Source organism: Perca fluviatilis, chromosome 20 (assembly GCF_010015445.1).
Source record: "Perca fluviatilis chromosome 20, GENO_Pfluv_1.0, whole genome shotgun sequence".
Taxonomy (NCBI): Eukaryota; Metazoa; Chordata; class Actinopteri; order Perciformes; family Percidae; genus Perca; species Perca fluviatilis.
In genome coordinates, this window is record NC_053131.1 from 6271118 (window position 1) to 6292099 (window position 20982).

At 42.8% G+C, this 20982-nt stretch overlaps 1 long non-coding RNA gene across 1 annotated transcript in view; it reads right to left on the reverse strand.

Moving 5' to 3' along the window:
* LOC120548801 overlaps positions 1–17523 on the reverse strand; it is a 32339-nt gene extending 14816 nt beyond the window's left edge. The window contains exons 1-2 of the long non-coding RNA XR_005637282.1: positions 17294–17523; positions 4266–4483 (exon numbers count right to left, since the gene is read on the reverse strand). This is a non-coding gene — a long non-coding RNA (uncharacterized LOC120548801). The remainder of the gene's footprint in view (positions 1–4265; positions 4484–17293) is intronic.
* Positions 17524–20982: the final 3459 nt, after the last annotated feature.

The window sequence follows — 20982 nt, forward strand, 5'->3', positions numbered from 1 at the left end:
CGAAAGTATTCGGCCCCCTTGAACTTTTCGACCTTTTGCCACATTTCAGGCCTCAAACATAAAGATATAAAACTGTAATTTTTTGTGAAGAATCAACAACAAGTGGGACACAATCATGAAGTGGAACGAAATTTATTGGATATTTCAAACCTTTTAAACAAATAAAAAACTGAAATATTGGGCGTGCAAAATTATTCAGCGCCCTTTAGTTAATACTTTGTAGCGCCACCTTTTGCGCGCGATTACAGCTGTAAGTCGCTTGGGCTTGTCTCTATCAGTTTTGCACATCGAGAGACTGACATTTTTGCCCATTCCTCCTTGCAAAACAGCTCGAGCTCAGTGAGGTTGGATGGAGAGCGTTTGTGAACAGCAGTTTTCAGTTCTTTCCACAGATTCTCGATTGGATTCAGGTCTGGACTTTGACTTGGCCATTCTAACACCTGGATATGTTTATTTGTGAACCATTCCATTGTAGATTTTGCTTTATGTTTTGGATCATTGTCTTGTTGGAAGACAAATCTCCGTCCCAGTCTCAGGTCTTTTGCAGACTCCATCAGGTTTTCTTCCAGAATGGTCCTGTATTTGGCTCCATCCATCTTCCCATCAATTTTAACCATCTTCCCTGTCCCTGCTGAAGAAAAGCAGGCCCAAACCATGATGCTGCCACCACCATGTTTGACAGTGGGGATGGTGGGTTCAGGGTGATGAGCTGTGTTGCTTTTACGCCAAACATAACGTTTTGCATTGTTGCCAAAAAGTTTGATTTTGGTTTCATCTGACCACAGCACCTTCTTCCACATGTTTGGTGTGTCTCCCAGGTGGCTTTTGGCAAACTTTAAACAACACTTTTATGGATATCTTTAAGAAATGGCTTTCTTCTTGCCACTCTTTCATAAAGGCCAGATTTGTGCAGTATACGACTGATTGTTGTCCTATGGACAGAGTCTCCCACCTCAGCTGTAGATCTCTGCAGTTCATCCAGAGTGATCATGGGCCTCTTGGCTGCATCTCTGATCAGTCTTCTCATTGTATGAGCTGAAAGTTTAGAGGGACGGCCGGGTTCGTGAGATTTGTAGTGGTCTGATACTCCTTCCATTTCAATATTATCGCTTGCACAGTGCTCCTTGGGATGTTTAAAGCTTGGGAAATCTTTTTGTATCCAAACCGGCTTTAAACTTCTCCACAACAGTATCTCGGACCTGCCTGGTGTGTTCCTTGTTCTTCATGATGCTCTCTGCGCTTTACACGGACCTCTGAGACTATCACAGAGCAGGTGCATTTATACGGAGACTTGATTACACACAGCTGGATTCTATTTATCATCATTAGTCATTTAGGTCAACATTGGATCATTCAGAGATCCTCACTGAACTTCTGGAGAGAGTTTGCTGCACTGAAAGTAAAGGGGCTGAATAATTTTGCACGCCCACTTTTTCAGTTTTTTATTTGTTAAAAAAGTTTGAAATAGCCAATGAATTTCGTTCCACTTCATAATTGGGACCCACTTGTTGTTGATTCTTCACAAAAAATTACAGTTTTATATCTTTATGTTTGAGGCCTGAAATGTGGCAAAAGGTCGAAACGTTCAAGGGGGCCGAATACTTTCGCAAGGCACTGTAAATGCTGGTCATGTGACGATGACTATAATTAAATGTATAATGCAATAGTTTTTGACAAATAAAAACAAGACTAAATGTGGTTTACAAAATAAAAACTATGCTAAAATGTCTCCTCATTTTCGTTGAAATGTTATTTCATCTCGTTTAGTCGTGTTACTCTTATTATTTTGCAATATTTCTGTTTCCTGTGTCTCACATCGGGGGCTTCATCAGATTGCACTGTGCAGTCCACGTCACTTCCTCAAGCCACTCGCGGCGTTATTTAGAAGATGCACTTGCAGTTAGCGTAAACGACAACAAACTAAATTAAGTCTGACACTGAGAAAGGGACCGTGGCCGGCCAGCCAGAGTTCATCTTTGGGAGAAAAAGAAGAAACGACATTTGCAAATACTTTCATTACATAGAAATGGAAAATAAAATGGAATGTGTTGTGGAAAAAGATGGGGAGAAATGAGGCCACAAAATCACAGGAAAAAACACCACGAACCTTAAGAGACATCTCAAGCCATTCCATAATGAAATTTAGGTAAGTCAAGACATTAACGTAACGTTACTTTCTATTTTAAAAAAGCTCACGCTCACTCATGAAGCTGTGGTTAATGTGTCTCGTTTTAACGTTAGCTTTAGATGTTAGCCACTGGAGCTGAAAACGACTGAGACAAATGTGTATGACTAGCGTGTGTGTATATTTGTTTGTGAGAGAGTGTAAAGTGGGCTAACATGTGTGACTAGTGTGTGTGTGTGTGTGTGTGTGTGTGTGTGTGTGTGTGTGTGTGTGTGTGTGTGTGTGTGTGTGTGTGTGTGTGTGTGTGTGTATTTGTTTGTGTGAGAGACTGTAGTGAAGTGGGTTCTTAGTTCCTACCTGACTGACTGTACCAAGCATCCCTTGTTGGCCTAGGTACTTATAATATATTGACTGGGTTAAATAGAATGGCATTACTAAAAAGAGACTAAAATATAATTTTCATTGACTAAAACTAGACTAAATGTCATCAGTTTTCGTCGACTAAAACTAGACTAAAATAGTCATGGATAATTCTGACTAAATAGACTAAAATGCTCAGACTTTTAGTCGACTGAAACTTGACTAGACTAAAAAGACTATGAACGTGACTAAAACTAAAATGACAGCTTGATACAAAGACTAGACTAAAACTAAAATAGGCTGCCAAAAACAACACTAATGGTCGAACAAACTCGTTCTTTCAGAGCATAGTCTGATCCTAACTGACTGTAAAGGGACTGTTACCGAATGCCTAGTCTATATCCACGACGTTCCACTTCCTGGATTGCTCTCGTTCTGCCGGAAATTCCGCCGGATCTCACACTTTTCGGATGTCCGTTACCTTCTGCTTTGGAATTTTAAACTCCGGTGGATTTGTGAGGACTATGGTTAACTGCTCCTCAGCTCTCTGCAGGGTAAATCCAGACAGCTAGCTAGACTATCTGTCCAATCGGAGTTTTCTGTTGAACGACTAAAACAACCTTTGAACGTACACATGTTCCACCAAAACAAGTTCCTTCCTGAGGCTATTTAGCAGAGGCACCGTGGCTCCACTCGGCGCTTAGCACCGCCCATGACGATTTGTGATTGGTTTAAAGAAATGCCAATAAACCAGAGCACGTTTTTCTCCCATCTCGCAATGCTGTGTGGACTAGCCAGACCTTCCTCCACAGCACTGTGGAGGAAGGTCTGGCAATGCGACACTACAGGATGCCTTATTTCCACTGCATTTTTCGGTTACTTCTTGACTCACGTTTGGTTTTCCACTGCGGGTAGTACCCCCTCAGTGTAGGCGGGATTCTCAGCTGATCACCATAGTGACATCACCTTTAAAGCGACACTCACTGGATCCTTTCATCATCAACAATCTCTGCATTTAAAAATGGCGGGTTTGTGCAGGATGTCCCACTAGTGACGGTTCTCTCTGACCAATCAGGGGTCTGCAGTGCCAAAAAAGAGCGAGTGGAGGTGGAAATGCGGCATTAGTTTGCTAATGTTAGCATTTAGCTGAGCCTTATTACAGCTGAGGCTGAAGACGACTTGTAAACTGTTGGAGAGATCGATCTATCTATCTATCTATCTATCTATCTATCTATCTATCAAACATCATACAATACACAACCTCCCACTGACTTTGTTAGGAATGATTGTAGTAGCTAGCTTGTCATGTTCAGCTGCCTTTATCGGTAACATCACCATATTTGTTCCCCAGAGTCTCTCCAGCAGGAACTTTGGTGTTTTTTCAGTGAAAAAAAAAAAAAAGAAAACAAAGAAGTTGGTAGTAAGAGTTAGCAGGGACAGACACATCCATGGAAAAACCCATCACACATGTTTTTCAACCACACAGTTTGACTGACTGTGATCTCAGTGATCTCATGGAAATGTGGAGCAGAAACAGCAGTTAGCGCTTAGCAACGATGATGTTGATCAAACAACAAAACAATAAAGTACTTGTGGATAAGCAATGTGACTGCACGCACACACACACACACACACACACACACACACACACACACACACACACACACACACACACACACACACACACACACACACACACACACACACACACACACACACACACACACACACACACACACACACACACACACAGAGCTGTGTGGTGCTGAGGGTTTCTAACCTTTGTTCTCAAGGGCGCCACTGACAGGATCGGCCATCAGTGATGGAGGAGAGTACAGGGCAGCTGGGAGATGGAGGGTGGAAGATGGAGGGAGGATGGATGGATGGAGGATGGATGGAGGGAGACTCTGGGCAGTCACACTGCAGCTCAATGAGCCAGAGCTTCTCAGATGAACTTCCATCTGCCCACCACTCTGTCACCTAGGATCATAAACTCAACTGCAGAGGATGGAATAGATTTAAAATACAACACATGTAATACATGTAGATGATAATTTGATTTGTAATAATTAACAACTGTTAATTGTTTGACTGTAATCTTAAGAATAAGATTAGGGAGAAAAGTACCTGCTGTCACTCGTGCACACAGCTGTATATACTTCCAATGAGAACCCAGCCATACAGATATATGAGAGTTACAAAAATCTGTTTTCAATTTAGTCTTTGTCATACAATTTTAAATAAGGGAATTTTACAATTAAAAAAATACTGGATATATACACCATTAACGATATATCTGCGATAAGTTAAAGTACTGCACATGGGAGAAGTTAGTCTTCAGGGCTTTCTGCCAGAAATCTTGTTAGGCTTGGGCAACAAAACCACTTGGTTAGGTTAAAGAAAAGATCACGACCTTTTCTGGCAGCAAACACTGAAGGCTAACTTCTCCCACATGTTAAAGCACTGCCAATTGTTATTCTTCCAACCAGCTTCCAGGTGTACATTCTGATCAATGTATTGATCAAAATGTAAGCTCCACCATCTGGACAAAAGAGAAGAAATGATCCTGTACAGTCTGAAGCTCACAGTTAGAACATTCGGACTGAACAGGGATCACTGTTGCCGGTCTTTTTTTCTGTACATCTCACATCTCTGGCTACACAAAGGTTAACCAAAAATTGTGTTTTGCTCTCTAACAGAATGAGCATAAATCAGTTTGGGTTTATTATCATCGCTGGGTACAACGTCTGTTTTTTGTGATAAAACATTTCTTTTATTGACATTTGTTTTTTTTAATAACACCGTTACAGTGTAGTCAGTAGTCTATATCAACGACGTCTCATTTACGGGCCGCCCAAGACAATTGTGGTTTAAATAAATGCCAATAAACCAGAGCACAGTTTTCTTCCAGCCCAGAATGCGGTGTGGACTAGCCAGACCTTCATTCGCAGCGCTGTGGAGGAAGGTCTGGACATGCGAGACTACACAGTCAGTAGAAAAGAGTCACTAAGAGAGAAAAACAGAAACTAAAACTAAAAAGAAACTTCCCACTTAAGAGTCACCCCACCCCCTGGATCCAGGCCACAACTCTTAACAAGTAGTCATTCCAATTAAAAGGCTTTTATGGTTCACTGCGACTGGGCTCCACTTTTCTATAGTTGACTCCTTCGCCCCATGCACACAGGCTGTCCATAGTTTTAAAGAGACCCTATAATTCTTAATTTCAGCATCATATTTGCACTCTTGGGGTCTACTAGAGGAAGTTTAAATGTAAAAATAAAAAAATAAAAATTTGTTTCTGATACTGCCCATTGCTGCAGTTCCTCCACTTGAAATACTCTGTCTGAGCTCTTGGCCCATCTTCCTGAAAAGCCCAGTCTGCTCTGATTGCTGGCCCACTCTGTTGGGATTGGTCAACCAAATTCAACAAGCCACTTGGCGGGCTGCGCTTGCTCAGGCAGCACCAATGGGCAGCACATACGAGAAACTGGGCTGGCTTTGTCAATAAATGATATCACTAATGGAGGAATTTCAAACAGGAATGTGGGCCAGGCGTTTCCACGCAGTTGAGAAAAAGTGCTGTCTATGGAAGAGCAAGCTCCATTTGGAGTGAAAAGTGTTTTTTTGTACTTTATACATCTATTACATACAACAAAGTATATACCACACTAAAAGAAAGGAACAAATCCCAAAAAGCATAATAGGGGCTTTTCAAGTACACAGTATTTAGGTACATTAAAATGCAGACAGTGTCAAGCACAGCATGCACAGATCATTTAGTATAACGGGCGAAAGAGGCATGTTGATCTCAAACACATCAGAGAGGTTAGAGGCGGTCCTAAGCCAGTGTTAAATGTTTCCAGACTGGTCGTATTAAGAGTGCAGGCTGATAACTGTGGATCTGTCGTCTGAGACAAGGAGGAACTAATCCCATAAATGGGACTGCGCTGATCACACTGCCAGCGTCCCCACAAACATGCACGTCAGTTTATTTTCACTAAATATCGACGGCAATCCATCTGTTTATTTTTTTCTGTATTGAAAACGTGTCGGTTTAGAATCTCTTCAGCAGTCAGTGGTCTTCTTCCACTGCAGTGAGGTTACTGGTTCAGATCCCCTCATAGCTGACAAACACCAGGCCAGGAAAATAAATGAGGTGAAACTTCTCTGTGCCCTTTGTCTCTGGAAAATCTCTCTGTGCATTTGCCACTGAATCCTCTCTGAATTGGACACGCCACTGACCAGTGAGGAAATAATGGGCCGCACTGCACTGGCAGAGTTTCCAGGCCATCAGGCTGGCAATCATGCAGCCGGCAGAGGGAACAGGCTGCTGACTGAAGCTCGGAATGAGTTTGGCTAACAGAGAGGGCTTTGAATAGGTAAAACAAAGTAGGCGATCATGAAAAATACGATGAATTTCATCCAAAATTAGAGTGATTTATAGTACAAAATTGGATTTGGATGATAAGAGTAACTGGTACAATACATCCTTGGTTGAGAAAATTATTTAAAAAACTTCTGCAGACTGTGAATGTTTAAAGATTTAACTTTTGCCTTTTAGCAGCAGTCTGTAACATCTATATTTCTGCACAGTAGCACTTATTGGTCGTGGCCCAGTAATGCTTTGGTCTCTGAGGAACAAGAGGCAAAGCTTGTACGTTATATTGTCCTCTGGAAATAAATGAGCATACAGAGAGCTGGTTAGAGAAGGGATACAGTTGCATGAACAGATCGCAGGTTTTTGTAGCTTAAATCGGGCATCTGTAATGTCTTGATGATAGTTGATATATTGATGAATCTGTATAGTACAGCACAGGGAGATTTTGACGTATCGGCCTGCACAAGATATATCCCAAAAAGCATTTTTCACCTATACAATTATTGGAAAATGAGTGGCTGTAAAACATAGGCCTAACTACGTAATACGCAATAATACCAGCTTCTCTTACCTTTTTTCCCCCTTTTTGATATAAACCCAGTTATTTGTCTCTGTCTAAAGCTTTGGTGTCTTTTTCAATGTGCCGTCCATTTTTTAAAACTTATTTTCTAACAGCTTGGTTGTGTGTGCACCTCTTTGTCAAACTAAGCACCCTGGGTTTTAGAGGCAGGGCATTGTGTGGCTCTGATCATGTTTGGCAAAGCCTTGCTGCACATTCAGCGGCTGTCCTTTTAGACCGAGATTTCGACGAGAGCTGCATCCTCAAAGGGCAGTGGCTTTCTCACACATTGTATCCATGCTGACGTGTGCAAGTTCACTTAAGAGCTTCCACACTGACACAAGCTACTGCATGACTTGCTCCCGTGTACGAGCCGGGGGGGTTGTTTCATAGCAACATATAGTCAACAATGCACCACAGCGCGTTGAACTTCTGCTGTATCATATTGCATCATCATCTGGCAACAGGTTACCATTCCAGTTCCAAACACCTGAAGCTGTGCTGGTTTGATGTTGACGCTGCTGGAACGTCTTATACGTTTCTGGAGAGCAAATTTCTAAGTCTCCCCAAAGCTAATCAGAATATTGTCAAACTTTGGGTTGCTAAGCAACAAGGATGATGAAGCACACCTCGAGCCCCTTAAGGGCACGGACGGCTGACACTTGTATTGGAGTAGAAGAACAAAGCTTCTCTCTGATTAGCACCAAACCAAAAGCCGGACGAGAAGAGAAGTTGCCTCAGTTCAGGTGCCAGGTGTTCAACCTGCTTTGCAGTCAGACCCCTCTCCGCATCCCTTTGTCTTACTCTGTCTCTATCAATCTCACTCAGGCTCGCTCACCCACCCCTTATAATTGTCACTCTCTCACACACGACAGAAATAACTGCAAAAAGGAAATGTAAAACTTAAACATGTCTCTTGCACAAAACATTGTGCAAGAGAAACACATGCAGACATTCATCTAAAAACATATAGACAAAAAGGACACTCACATGTGTACACACACACACACACTCACACGCACACGCACACGCACGCACGCAGGTGGGCTGCAGCACAGCTCCCACCCTGTAATTAAATTCCGTTTCTCCCACCTGTGTTACAGAAGCAGATCTGACTCAAGGTAATTACAGGGCTGCAATGGAACAAAACAACAGAGGGGATACACACACCTGCCTCAAAAAACAAAAAAAAAAAAAAAAAAAAAAAATATAAAAAAATAAATAATGCTGTGTTTCCCTATCAGGGTCTCACTGTAAATCTGCTACCTGTCATATATTTCAGCATCCTGCTGCTCTTTCAAAGTGATGTTACTCCTGAATCACTCTCTGAATGCATTCATACTCCGTTTATCATATTCAGATAAAATCCAGATACAATGTATGCCCTTTCATTTGTGCACCGCATAACAGATTTCCAGTAAAAAATGTATGTGCCCCAACGCACTCCAACTACTTTCCAAGTTCCAAAAACAACAACACGAAGAAAGACAAGCTAAAGAGAGGGAAAATAAAGGAGAATAAATAAAATGAGAAAAAAAAGAGAAGGAAGAAATGGAGCCAACCATTTGTGATTGTAATCGTGCTACAAAGAGACCAACAATCAACCAACTAACACAAAGACGAGGATGAACACAGGCTAAAGTTGACCAAAGTGTGTGAGTACTTGTGACTACTACATGCAACTACTGCAATCTTGAAAGGGTTACAGTGTAAAACACACAGCTTGGAGAGACAGATGCAATAATACCTTTTAAACCTGTTAACTGTTAGTGCGTTGCATTTACATCTGAACTCGCAGCCGGAGCTGGGAATGGCGTCGCACCCGAGTTGAACGCATACCATTTACAAGTCTGATTTTTTTTATTGTGGGGGTTAGCTCTAGCCAGGTTAGTTATTGTTAGCAATAACCGTTATACCAACGCATTTCGCTGTTTATTTTGGGCATACAAACAGCGTAACATCTCCACACACTGGATATCTAGACGCATTTATGCCTGCAAATCTCCAAACCAATGTTCCCTGGGTGCACACATTAGATCCAATGTCTCATTGACTTTACTGCCTGCTGTTTTGATGTTGGCCCATCCACACACTTTCAAATACGGTGTAGGAGCCACATACTGTATGCTGTTTATGGTCTCATTTATATTATTTATTGATTATTATATTGGGCACTTATATTGTAGGTGGTGGGCGTGTTCATCGCAGCTTGAGCGGAAGTGATAACTTCTGATAACAACTGATATTTGTTTGCTTCACCTTCACCTGTTTTGGGGGATTTGACAGAGAGGGCTAATTCCTCTCCCTCTCCTGCTCTCTCTTGCTCTGTGTGTCAAATGTTTAGCTATTCCCCTGCCTCCTTTAGTGATAACGATACATGTAATAAATGTAGTATATTCGCTGTTTTGGAGGCAAGGCTTAGTGAATTTGAGTCACGGCTCCGCACCATGGAATCAGAATCGTATGCTTCCGTAGCTAGCCAGCACCATGTAGTTAATGCGGGCCAACATACTGTAGCTTCTGTAGCTTCTGCTAGCTGTCCCCCGGCAGACCCCGAGCAGCGGGGCGAAGTGGGTGACTGTCCGAGGGAAGCGTAGCGTTAGATCTAGACCAGGGAGTGCACATGATGAAGGTCGCTCTAAACCGGAAGGCGTCGCCTCTCTAACAGGTTCTCCCTACTCAGCGATACACCCGCTGAGAAGCCAATTCTGGTTATTGGGAGCTCTATACTGCGATATGTGAAGCCAGCGGCCCGGCGGCTACAGTAGGCCTACCTACGGTCATATGTGTCCCCGGGCTGGAGCGGGCGATATAGAAACCCATCTAAAGCTGCTGGCAAAAAGAACCGTAAATACAGTAAGATCATACTTCACGTGGGTGGTAATGGTCGTAAATCGGAGATCACTAAAATGAATGTTGAGTCACTTTGTGCATACGCAAAGACAATGTCGGACTCAGTAGTTTTCCCTGCGACCCCTGGTGACCAATGATGAAATGTACGCCGTGCGTCATCCTTCCACCGCTGGTTGTCGGGGTGGTGCCCAGCTAATGATGTGGGCTATGTGAATAACTGTAGGGCGTTCTGGGGAAAGCCTGGTCTGATTGAGAGAGACGGCATTCATCCCACCTGGGACGGTGCCGCTCTCATATCAAAAATCTGAACGAGTTTATCAGACATAAACCATGACAACCCAAGTTTGATATTAGTAATCAGAGGTGCAGTGCTACGCCCCTCTGTGCTTCCGTTGGAGCAGTCGCCCACTCATAGTCTAATAAGCACGGTGTCTGTCCCCCGGCTCAGATCGGTTAAATCAAAGGTAAACGAAAGATGCGCTATACTTAACAACCTAATTGGAATTAAAACTACTGCAATAAAACAAAATAGGAAAATTAGATGTGGACTATTAAATATTAGATCTCTTGTCTTCAAAGCAGTACTGGTAAACGAAGTTGATATCAGACAATAAAATTGTTTTTTTTTTTGTGGGGGAGGGGGGGGGGGGGGGAGAAAATTTGTGTTAGAAAAAAAAACCCCCCACCCCCCAAAATTTTAAAAACAAATTTGGCGGGCGGGGGGGGCCCGAGGAGAGTTGCAGCCATCTTTGATGCAAGCCTGCTAATTACTCCTAAACCTAAATTACATTATAACTCATTTGAAAGTCTTGTTCTTAATCTTCAACATCCAAAATGGAAAACATTACAGCCAATTATATTGGTTATTTTTACAGGGCTCCAGGTCCGTATTCTGAATTTTTATCTGAATTCTCAGAGTTTTTATCATGTTTAGTCCTTAAATCAGACCAAGTACTTCTTGTAGGTGATTTTAATATCCATGTGGACGTTGACAATGACAGCCTTAGTACTGCTTTCAACTCATTACTGGATTCAATCGGTTTCAGTCAGAGTGTGCACAAGGCGACGCACTCTTTTAACCACACCCTCGACCTTGTGCTGGCATATGGTATTGAAATTGAGGATTTAATAATATTTTCGCAGATTCGGTATTATCAGATCATTCTTTAATCACTTTCGAATTCTTACTACCTGATTATATTAAATTAGATAAAAGCTCCTACACCAGATGCTTATCTGACAGTGCTATAGCTAAATTTAAAGAAGATATTCCAACAGCATTCGACTCTATGTCATGCCTTAACATAACAGAGGACCTGTATGTTAACCTCAGTCCCTCTCAAATTGATGCATTTGTAGACGGTTGTTACGACATGCCTACGGACGATAGTTAGACTCCGTCGCTCCCTGAAAAAGAAGATGATGAAGCAAAGGAAACTAGCACCTTGGTATAACTCCCAAACTCGCAAATTAAAACAAATCGCGAAACCTCGAGATGTAAGTGGCGTTCCACCAAGGTGGAAGAATCTCGTTTGGATTGGCAAGAAAGTCTCAAAACCTATAGGAAGGCCCTAAGAAAGGCCAGATCAGACTATTACTCATCACTAATAGAAGAAAAACAAGAACAACCCAAGGTTTCTTTTCAGCACTGTCGCCAGGCTGACAGATAGCCACAGCTCTACTGAGCCATCTATTCCTCTAGCTCTGAGTAGTGATGACTTCATGAGCTTCTTCAATGACAAAATTACAACAATTAGAGATAAAATTCATCACCTTTTACACTCAACTTCTAACGGTTCACCTTTAAACGCAGAGTTGTTAGAAATAAAGACTAGTCTCGACATATACTTAGACTGCTTTTATCCTATAGATCTTCAACAATTATTGTTAAAGATATCCTCAGCTAAGCTATCTACCTGTCTCTTGGACCCCATCCCAACGAGACTACTCAAAGAAGCATTACCTGTGGTTAACACCTCATTACTAGATATGATCAATATGTCTCTATTAACAGGTTATGTACCACAGTCATTTAAAGTAGCTGTGATAAAACCTCTTCTGAAAAAACCCACCCTGGATCCTGAGGTCTTAGCAAACTATAGACCTATATCTAACCTTCCTTTTCTATCCAAGATCCTTGAGAAGGTGGTTGCTAATCAGTTATGTGATTTTCTACATAGCAACAGTTTATTTGATGACTTTCAATCAGGATTTAGAAAGAATCATAGCACAGAGACGGCACTGGTGAAAATTACTAACGACCTTTTAACTGCTGCAGACAAAGGTCTTGTCTCCATTCTTGTTTTACTAGATCTTAGTGCTGCATTTGACACAATTGACCATTCAATCCTGTTACAGAGATTGGAACACTTGGTTGGCATTAAAGGAATTGCTCTGAGTTGGTTTAGGTCCTATTTCTCTGATCGATCTCAATTTGTGAATGTTAATGATAAATCCTCCAAGTACGCTAAAGTTAGCCATGGGGTTCCTCAAGGCTCAGTGCTTGGACCAATTCTATTCTCCTTATATATGCTTCCTCTAGGCAATATTATTAGAAAACACTCAATTAACTTTCACTGTTATGCGGATGACACCCAATTATACTTGTCAATCAAACCAGACGAAACCAGTCAGCTAGCAAAATTTCAAGAGTGCATTAAGGATATAAAATCCTGGATGACCTATAATTTTCTGATGTTAAACCCTAACAAAACGGAAGTTATTGTGCTGGGCCCTAAACACCTCCGAACTTCATTATCTAGAGATATAGCTACTCTGGATGGTGTTGCCCTGGCCTCCAGCACCACTGTTAGAAATTTAGGAGTTATCTTTGATCAGGATATATCCTTTAATGCCAATCTAAAACAAACCTCAAGAACAGCCTTTTTTCATCTTCGTAACATTGCCAAAATTAGGAATATCCTGTCTCAAAAACGAACCGCTGAAAAACTAGTCCATGCATTTGTTACTTCCAGGCTGGACTATTGTAATTCCCTACTGTCAGGTTGCTCAAATAAGTCTCTTAAGACTCTCCAGCTGATCCAGAATGCTGCAGCGTGTTCTCACAAGAACTAAGAAAGAGATCATATTTCTCCTGTATTGGCTTCTCTGCATTGGCTTCCTGTTGAATCCAGGATTGAGTTTAAAGTCCTTCTCTTGACCTACAAAGCTCTAAATGGTCTAGCACCATCATATCTAGAAGAGCTCCTAATACCCTATTGTCCTACTAGAGCACTGCCGCTCCCAGAATGCAGAGTTACTGGTGGTACCTAGAGTCTCTAAAAGTAGAATGGGAGCAAGAGCCTTCAGTTATCAGGCTCCTCTCCTATGGAACCAGCTCCCGATCTGGGTTCGGGGGGCAGAAACTGTCACCTCATTCAAGAATGAACTTAAAACTCTCCTATTTGATAAAGCTTATAGTTAGGGAGTGAGGAGTTGCAGTGTTCACCTAACTGGCCCAACTGCTTCTCTTCATAATTGTTAGATTAATAATACATAACAAAGTAGAGGGAGGCAGGCCAGCCAAGCCAGATCCGGCAGGGGGAGAGTTCTAAGCCCGAAAAAGCTACCTCTCCTTATGACCTGTCTCTCTTAGTTACCTGTTATAGTTACGCTGTTATAGTCCTAGACTGCCGGGGGACTTCCTTCCTTTGACACACTGAGCTGCTCTCTCCTCTCCCTTTCTATTACTGTTTCTATTACTGTTACTGTTTCTATTACTGTTACTATTACTATTACTATTTGTGTGCAGCCCGTCCCAGAAATGCTTGTTACTAATCCTAGCTTCTGGGGAGTTTACTCCCCGGAGTCCTTATGCTTTTTTTTTCCCCCAGCGTATTTCCTTGGAGAACGTTGGCACCAAGACCCTGGTTGCAGCTGTCGCCGTGGTCCTGCTGCACTCCCTGCTGAGCTCAGCGATGCCCTGCAATGTCATGCTGCGTCCTGCTGAACCCTGCAGCTTCCCGCTACATCCAGTCACTGTTCCATTATTAATGTGACTACTATCGCCACTGTTCATCACACCCCCAACCGGCTCGTCAGACACCGCCTACCAAGAGCCTGGGTCTGTCCGAGGTTTCTTCCCAAGAGGGAGTTTTTCCTCGCCACTGTCGCACTGCTTGCTCTTGAGGGAATTACTGGAATTGTTGGAATTGTTGGGGCTTTGTAAATTATAGAGTGTGGTCTAGACCTACTCTATCTGTAAAGTGTCTCGAGATAACTTATGTTATGATTTGATACTATAAATAAAATTGAATTGAATTGAATTGAGGGGGGTGAGCCTGGGAGCGAACACTTTCTGTTGACCACCGCGCTAAAGCACTTATTTCGACTCGCAGAGTAACTTTACATTTGGTAACTGCAGTAGTAGTTGTATTTTACGTGTGGAGGAATAAATCATTGCAGTGCAATCACAGTGTTTATGCATCTCTCAGTGTTGGGTCCCTCGCGGCAGCACTTTGTTGGACTGCTTACAGACGCAACATACGGGTTACACGTCTCTGAAGATGTGTACATTGTGTTTGAGTCATGCACATACATCTGTCAGTCCGTGTGTGTGTTGTGGGGAAGATTTAACACATGGCTGTCATGGGAGTTGTCTCCACAGATGGGGCTTCACTTATTCCTTAATGAATTCAATTACAGAGATGGGACCATACATCAGAACAGAGCTCCGAGCGGAGCACCAAACTCATCTGTGGCTGCAGAGAAACAATTCAGAGCTTCCTGCTCCTCCTCCAATCGTTTACTGAGTCACGCACCGAGCCAAAAAACGTCCAGGATTTATGTTTGTGAACCGGGGGACGACAGGAGCTCGGGGCTCGGCGGCGGCGGGGGGGAGGGGGGTTCAGCTCGGCTGTGGAGCCAAGAGGCTGGACGGCTCCACAGCCAAGACTAATTCCTTCATTTTCTACGCCGTTCACACGGATTTGGTTCAGCTCTCTCTCTGTAGCACTCAGCAGTGAGAGTCACACTGTGGCATTTTCCCATCTGAGGAGATGCAAACATGGTCTGCAGTGGCAGGGGCTAGTTCCACATGGGTCTGTTTTTCTAACTGCTGCAGTGGTAGAGGCCTATTCTCACTCCGGTACAACTGTCCAGCTGACATATTGTCACACTAAATTACCAAACTAACTTTCCAAACCGCTGCTCTGAGCAGCAGTAACTCATTGTTGCTTTCAGTAAATGTAAAAAAACAACTTAAGGACAGAAGAAGTAAATCAAACACTGCCTCAGACCGGGACATGAGCCCTGACCTGGTTTAGAACAGAACCTCTTCTTTTTACAGCTCCATTAAAACCCAGTAACCCTAATTGGCCTTATTGACCTCAGCAGCACTCCGTTCAGTATTCAGAGGCCTGAAAGACTTCGCATCTTGACCTGCAATTCAGTTTATAGAGAAAACCTGCCTTGACTTTGACTTTCCCTGAAAGACAGAACCAACATGAACGCCATATTTCTACTGCTGACCTCATTATCGCCATGACGAAAGATAAAACCGTTGATAACTAACTTTCCAGAGGGGTAAAATCCTGTCAGAGTATTATGAAAGCGGGAGAATTCATGCATTAGAAGATAAGATGGTTACTCGAATCTTAGCCTTCTAATCGCACCGGACGAAATAAAATGAAGCCTGAAGTAAATATTTGATACATACTGTAGATATAAACAAGCTGTGTACTAATTATCTAATTATCTTTTTATTTAACGTGGGCAAAAAACGGTTTTGGTTTTTTAAATTAGAAGATTACTTATCTGGGAGTTTTTGTTTTCTTCAATCTCTGTCATTGCTGTGCAGCCAATACACGGTTTAAAATTAGGAGCTGTGCGGGCCACTTTCTATTATATCCTTACTAATTATTAAATAACCAATGATTAATAACTAAATAAGGATGAAATAGTGATTTGATTGTGGCCCATAAATGCTACCTATTAATCAGACAAACAGTAACTAATCAGTGGCCAAATAAAGATATGGATAGCTTAATGACAACAGTTTTGCTACGTGATGGGCAATATTAGTATTTCAAAGGAGAGGCCGCAGAGGTAGCTGGAGGCCACAGAAAGTTGCTGTCAGTTTTCCTCGTCCACACTAAATGCCATGCCGCCATTTTCAGATTGATTCACTCTGGAGACCATTTCAAAAAAGCTCCATTTTCAGACGAGAGACCGATGCTGGATTTGTAAGGATGCAGTTCTCATCGACTGGTTCATACATCGTCCTACGAAAATGTATGCACACCAATTTGTAGGATATCCTAAGAAATGATGGTGACCACCGGCTGGTCATGTGACAACCGGTCACATCACAGTAGAGTTTAGCGGTCTTTACAGTTAAATTTAGCAGAGCACCGCGAGGTGACTGGCATTTCAGCTGCCGTTACAGTTGAGTTTAGCAGACATAAGGTGATCGTTATGCGGCGACGACAGTTTAAGTTTAGACACCAAAATGACTAGTTAAGATTAGAAAACAAAGATGGTGGTTTGGGTTAAAACGCTGGTGCCGTGGGCACCTGTTTAGCTCACCTGGTAGAGTGCGCGCCCTTTGCTGCATGTCCTCGCCCCCCCTCTCTCCCCTTTCATGTCTAAAGCTGTCCTGTTAGAAATAAAGGCCTAAACATGAAAAATAAATAATCTTTGAAAACCAACCAAAAAAAACACTGATACCGTTAAGTACTACTTCCGGGACACAAATTCCCATTTCCTGGGTGAAAGTCTCGTGTTTTCCCCAGGACATGAACTCTGGTCCCCCGGCTTGAAAGCCCTGTGCTTTAGGACCCAAACGTGTACCACGACCCGCTCCCTACGCAGACCACAGCGTTGTTCTACAGCAGCAGTCACTGTGCTGCTGACAGTAATAAATACGTGGAATACATATGAATTACAGTGCATTACTTTTGGTAGCGATACGTAGGAATGGTTCATGAGAACAGCCTGCACTTTTAGACCTGATGTTTTGTCCTTCAGAAGCACCCACTGGACCATTGTTACACACGCCCCCCCACCACCCTTTATCTACCTGTCGGGAGCCTTCATCCTGATGACGGCACAGAACACAGGCACCGAGGGCAACATGAATACCTCCATGTGTTTATTACACAATGGATATGCCATCGCCTGCAGTGAAGGGAAGGTTAGCGAGGAGCCTGACTAGAAAACAGAGCGCGGGGGAGAAAGAATCCCTCAAAGCTAAGGTCCCGGGAAATAATTGGGGTGAGTAAGGCAACCGGGGAGGGAGGCTGTGGTGTTTGGGGAGGGACGTGGCTCGGGGCGGGGTGAGTTTGATTTGCTGATGCAGGAAAAAACGCAGTGCGGAGTAGAAAGAGGGGGAGGAGAGGGAGGCAGGGTGGGATTATTAGGAAAATGGCTCTGGCAAGAAACCAGACAGCCTAGTCCAGGCCTGGGAAAGAAAAAAAAAAATGTGTGTGTGTTCCTGTACTTCTGTCTTTGTGAGGACCAATTTCAGCTTTAGACCTTGAGAGGGCAGACACTTTTAGAAAGCAAGGGCAGTTTTGGTAGTGCAGAGAATGATGAAAGTGAGGACACAAAAAGATATTTTTAGATTTTTCTTTTTCATGCATCGGCATATCAAACTCCCCGCCGAGCCACATCACTCTCCAAACGCCACGATATATAGAAAGTAAACTCAAATTTTGAAAGTGAGGAAAGAAGAATGTGTGAAAAGCAAGAACATTTTTGAAAAGTGAGGACAGTTTATCAATCCTCGCTTCTTCAAAGGTTCAGAGGTTAACCATGTTGTCAGGATGAGTAAGGGTCAGGGGCCAGGCAATGCATTAAGGTAACTATGGAAGTACAAACATGTGAGGGAGGTGGAGTCACCCAGCAAAGTGCCTTTGAGTCAAACACCAACACAAAACACACACACACACACACACACACACACACACACACACACACACACACACACAACACACACACACCCACCCACCCACCCCTGGGGAGAAGTTAGCACTGTGGCTAAACTGCAGCTGTCAGAGGGGGAGGGAATAAAAGATGGAGGGAGGACAAGGAGAAGAGTTAAGGATGGATGGGTATTAGGAGAGTAAACAAGGTGGTGTTAGTAGAGATACAGGGGAAAAAACAGAAAAGAGTAGATTATTAGATGGAAAAAAACGATGGAAGGATGTTGGGGAGAAAAGAGAGACAAAAGTTGTTTGAATGAAGGGAAATACAGGCAGAGAAGTAAGGAAGGAAAGAGTGAAGGTGGAAAGAAATCGAAATGAGGATAAATGATTGGAGGGGAAAATAGAGTCAAAAAGTCAAGAGTCAAACGACACTGACAAGAAGACGGAGGGACGCTGGAAAAAGAGAAAAGAGGAAGGAAAGTTGGATGTAGAGCAACAAAGTGAGACAAAGGTGAAGAGGAGGTAGACAAGAATGGAAGGAAAGAAAGAAACACGAGAAAAAACACCTCAGGAGGAAAAAAAAAAACAGCTTTTACTTTGTTCTCTGTAGTGACGGAAACAGGAAACAGGAGGAGAAGAAGGGAAGTTAAAGGGAAGGAGGAAGAGGAGAAGGACTCGCTTTCTCTTTTTAAATCTTTCCTTAGAGTCACGCTTGAAGCTGGAAAAGAGAAAAAAAATCTGGCTCAGCTTGAAAAATCAACTTGCATAAAAAGGAGATTTTTCAGAGGCGAGGGAATCCTCTCTCTCACTGAGGGGGAATTGGGGGAGAGGGGGAGACTGCGACACTGCAACTAAACAGGCTACTTTATTTTTAATTCCTCCCCCCTCCGGCCCTCGGCTGCACTGTAAAGGTTACTGTTCAAGTTTGGTGTCGGACGAAGGTTAAGTTTCAGTGAAACTTCTGAGTGTATTGGGGGGGGGGAGCTGCGTAGGTACATTTGGCCCTCGGGGAGAGAAGAGCGTGCAGGCGAGAAGGGATGGGTGGAAAAATGAGAGGGGGGGCTCAGAAAGCTGACCTGACAGCACAATTACAAAGCATCATAAACCATGAAATTATTTTCCGGGTTGGGAGAAGAGTCAGCCTAAAAAGGGACACTAGTGGGGGGGTCATACGGAGTGTCATTTATTGATTTCTCAAATCTTTCTGTTCCAAAGGCCCGAAGCGGCGGCGTGTTCCAAGTCGGGTTCAGATGTTGGCGGGTATGAAGGGCTGATAATTCCCAGAGACAGCCCGAGGCTTACACATGACATTTGCACGCCGTCTAATAATCTGTTAATAGGACCAATTTAGCCACACTTCAAATGAACCGGTCATGGTTAATGGTAATTACATCTTGGCATTTCTTATTTATTATAACTATTTTTACTTAGGAAATATTAAAAAGAGGAGCCTCAGTTAGACTTCCTTATTTAGTAAACGGTCCTCACCATTTAAAAGAAGGTTACAGTTTAAATCAGTTGTACAAAAATCTAATTATGGCACTTTTTGAGGGAGCACGGGTCTCATTTATAAAACTGTGCGTAGGATCCTTACTATAAGTGTACGTAAAGCCCAAAATGGCATACGGCAAAAAAAAGGTGAGATTTATAAAACCGCGTGTACGCACACCTGTAAGGAATGTTCCCTTTATAAATCACAGATTACCAACCAGTGTGCGTACGTGGATCAGCCTCTTATCCCGCCCTGTACACGCCCATTTTTAACCACAAATAGTCAATGCAAAGCACCTCGTGAATGCTGATCAGTATGTTAATGACACTGGCAGTTGTTACACCGAATCACGATGACTGGCGGAGAAAAAGCTAAAAACTCCTCAGACGTTTAGGAATTACTGCAAATTTTATTATAATTCCTGTTCTTGCACAGTGTATGGAACCTTGATCTATAGACTACATATATTAATAATACCTCCAAAACGGGCAGGCATTACGGCACTTGGGGACAGCTTCAATATATCAGACGTATATAATAAGATATAAGACAGTTATCACTCAGTACAAGCGCAAATAACACTGCTGGATTTAATCTTCATGGTAACGTGGATGATATGGAGTGAAAAATGTGCGTGAGGCACCAATACTTGAAAATATTACGAGTAATCGTTATTCCCATTTACTCTCTGCAGTCTGACTTCAGTTCACCACCTCACCATCTGCGTCGCCAATTCCTATTTTGTCTCCAAAATGTGCGTACCCATGGGTCAGAGTTTGCGTGGAGGACCGCACAGTCTCCTGTCAAGTTTGTTTTTTTCATAAATCACAACCTTTGCGTGGGAAGTGGTGTACGCACATTTTCAGCCCCGTTTATAAATGAGACCCCAGAAGTCCTTGGGAGATTTTACTCAATTTCCCCCGCTTGGACCATTAATCTTTAAAATCAGATCTCATCTAATCTGGTTCTAAACGCATATATACTGCAGAATTTAGATAATTAACCAGCTATAGAATATAGGTGTTCCTAATGTTGGGGTTTTAAAGTATTACAGCTGGAATCTGTGTCATTCAAACTGAGGAATTGGTGCAGAATTTTTTTTCTCTTGTGACTTTGACTCCTTATGGTAGTTTCCCAAAAGAAATGAACGGCAATAAAACAGCAATATACGCTGATCATCCCCAGTAGATCTGACCCGGAGAGACCGACCGCATCAGTTTTCTTTGGGATCGTTTACAAAAGCCTGCGCCATTGGTAGAGACTATAGTCACATACAATACCATAAATGGGCTTTAACAAAGGCCTGAAAGTCCCAACGCATTTCCAAAGAAAAGTCAGATTGACAGACAG